Source organism: Pteropus vampyrus, unplaced genomic scaffold, assembly GCF_000151845.1.
Source record: "Pteropus vampyrus isolate Shadow unplaced genomic scaffold, Pvam_2.0 Scaffold351, whole genome shotgun sequence".
In the NCBI taxonomy this organism is placed as follows: Eukaryota; Metazoa; Chordata; class Mammalia; order Chiroptera; family Pteropodidae; genus Pteropus; species Pteropus vampyrus.
This window is the reverse complement of record NW_011889132.1, coordinates 2,414,742-2,418,529: the sequence shown is the minus strand read 5'-3', so window position 1 is coordinate 2,418,529 and position 3,788 is coordinate 2,414,742.

Below are 3,788 nucleotides of genomic sequence, written 5' to 3'. Positions count from 1 at the left end.
GATACACCCAATTCAAGAGAATATACTACTTTCTCATGGGAAGGAAGACAATATAGGTTTAAAAGACTTCCACAGGGATATGTAAATAGTCCAGTAATAGCACATTTGATACTAACTACACTCATAGATACTACACAATACAAAAGCCTCATAATATCACACATAGATGACATAATTATGGCAAACAATGATAAGGATATATTACAAGTAGAAAAGGAAAAGCTAATCCAAAATTTAAGGAACAGGGGATGGACAATTAATATGGACAAAACAATCGGACCCTCCGTGAAGCAAGGTTTTTAGGCATTTCATGGTCATCTAATTAGGTCGTTCAACTCACAAAATCTCCACCATTGTACTAGATAAGATTAAATAGTTAGCGGCATCTAAAAATAAATAAAAGACACAAAGACTAATCGGACTTTTTGGACAATGGAGTCAGTGTATATCATTCTTAACAGTCATTTTAAAACCTATATACTTAGAGACTAGGAAGGCAGAAGATTTTGTATGGGGAGAAAAGCAAGAGAAGGCATTACAGTTAGTTAAAGAATACATTCAGACATTCAGCACATGACATTATCCTACTAAAGAATATAAATTAAGATTAGATATATTATCTACACAAGATTATGGCACATGGAAAAAAGATACTAAGGATCTAACATTTATGTCAGTAGGATTCTGGACCACCAAATTTTCAAACTCTAACGAGTATTCTTTTTTTAAGCATATATGACTCACTTATGAAGCTTTAAGACATGCAGAACCAATAACAGGAGACTCACTCATTATCATCAGATGTCATTTACCAGTCCTACGATGGATAAAGATGACCGCAGAAGAATTGGCAGGTATAGAAATTGATCCTAGACTCCTGGCATGGAAATGGTATGTCCAGGGCAGAAATGTCAAGCACCGAGGTCAAACCAGGAGCCCTCATCGAGGAGCTAACGAAGGTAGAGATAGGGCATTCACCAGAGGTGAGAGAGAACATCCATGCCCATAACATTGGGAAATGGGGCCCCTATTGGTCCAAGGATCTCACCAATGCCTGGTTTACAGATGGATTGGCCTCCATGACCTCTGGTAGGACAGAATGGACAGCTGTAGCCCTAAGACTCAAGGACCATATGACTCTGAGGGAGAAGGGTAAGTCCAAATCAGCACAGCATGCTGAACTGATTACCATGATGTTAGCATAAAGACAGTCACTAAAGGAAAAACAGAAACATATGTGTGTGTGTGTGTGTGTGTGTGTGTATGCAGTAGCAAATGGTATAGCCCTATGGTCTGGAAAATGGAAGAATACAAGTTGGAAGATGAATGGAAAGGAGGTATGGTTTGCAGAATATTAGAAAGAATTAGATGAAGCCAGTAAAAAGATAAGAATTTCAGTAATACATGTATTAACGCATGGGAAAGATAATAGTAAGGCTACTCAGTATAATAATGTGGTAGATGTATTAATAAAGAATATCAAACCTATTAGACTAAGATTAGAAAGATCAACACTAGGAGCTTGGGATATGCCTATAGTACCACCCGTTAAATTAAAAAAGGAAAATGACAAATGGAAGATAGATAAAGGATTAGACCACATATGGACTAGAGAAGATATTTTAAACATACATAAAACAATAGGACAAATAGGAAAATGTTCACTATACAAATGGGCTACAGAGAAGAGCATAAAGATAACATGGCATGAGATTTAAGGGGCAATTGATAATTGTCCCACATTAAGACACACTTAGATAAATATGAATTGAGACTCCTCACGACAACATAAAAACCTAATATATTCAATTTTATGCTACAAATAGGTTTTATTGGACCCTTAAACAATAAACATCCACAGAAATATGCATGTACAATAGTGGACATTTATTCAGGAATAGGCATAGCTACAGCTACAGGAAACCTAACAGCACACGCAGCCTGTAGAGCATTGGATAATTGGTTACACATTCTGGAGCACCTAAAATAATAGAATCAGATCAGGGAACACACTTCACAGCTAGATATACACAGGATTATGCTAAAGAAAAGGATATTTAGTGAGATTTTCATTTGACACATAGCCCTACAGCTGCTGGATATATTGAAAGATTTAATGGGTTATTGAAAAGACATTTAGAATCAATAGAAAAGACTGGAAATTTTCTACAAGAATTAGATATAGCATGTTTTGAGCTAAATCAAAGAATCTGATTACACAAAACTGCACCTCATGATAAAATTACACCTCAAAATATAAAGATAGAAAGGTACCATTCACTGCCTTCAAGAAATCAAATACCTTACAAAGTATTTATTAAAAATAGGGACAATTCTATTGTTTTCCAACAGGAAATTCTTTCTCGTGGAGATGGTAATACTTACTGGACCACAGGAGATAAAGGAAAATTGGAACTACATAAAGCCACAAATACCTCACCAAAATAAAAGATTTATAAAAACATCTTTGAGCATTTATAGCTTGGCAGCACTAATTCTAGTAGCTTTGGGATTTATACACATATTGGCATGTATACCCCACCACAACAGGACATGCATTTGATTACAAGTGCATTGTTGTAGCACACATATTCACAGGATTTCTTGCCATTCTGATCTCATACATTTGTGTCAGGCACATTGTATATGAAGCTAGAATTAGAACAGGGCTCAAATTACCATGATGACGCCAATCACTTTGACTGAGTTGCTTTGCACTATTTTGCTAAATATCTTCTTTGCCATTCTTATCTTAACTGGAACATCTTACCAATAATACCACCCCTCATGCTTGCTATTTGCTAACTAACTACATTGATTTCATCATTTCTACTACATTTTCCAAATAGACCCCAGTCTCCCAATAGCAACCTGGATTTATAAGAGGAAGGCTGAAACTACTCATTCAACACCAGACTTGTCTTGCCACAAGGAGAACTGGAGTGATATTGATGAGAAGGAACCTAAACACAGCCCTTGAAGAGACAGAAGCCCCATCAGACAAGAAGACAATGAACCAGCAGGATGAATTATCTTCAGACACTCATTGACCAGAACGCTAATGGATAAACCAGAAGTTCCACCTTGCATCGTAGTAACTTTGCCTCCCATTGGAATCATCAGACCTAGACCTTGGAAAGAACTCATTCCTACACCTGAACTCTGGGACTCTAATTCTTCTAACAGTGAGTCTTCCCTGGCTGCATTGAGCAACTACACACCAGACACCATTTGGAGCAGACAATACTCTTACTATACTCAGAATTTGGAAAGTACTTTGGGAACTTTGACAATTTGCCTGGGGACACTACCTATAGCCTACAATCACATTGGTATAAGGACCCAACTGTAGAATCCTCAGATGAGGAATTAAACTTCCCACCCATAGGAGATCAACTCTGGTACATAAGACCAGCCTTAGTCACACAGGGAGAAGCTGGAAGTTATAATGGAGGGATACTATGCAAAATAGCAACAGCTATTACATCTCTAGTCCCATTCAGGGACTAGCTGAACATGGCACACCTAGAGATGTAATAATACTAGGACATGTACTGAACTATTATTTTTATTGCCTGACAAATGAAGCCACTAGAGAGTCACAGGATTACCAAGACCACTGAACCTTAAAAATGTACAACCCCCACACCCATTTTGCACACCACTATTACAAGACCTTCTTGGTTCTTACACTTCTGATTTGGAGGAATACTTGGACACACAGTGCTATAAGTGCTACTACAAAAGCTCATATAACATTAGGAATATGCACAACAAAGAAATGGACA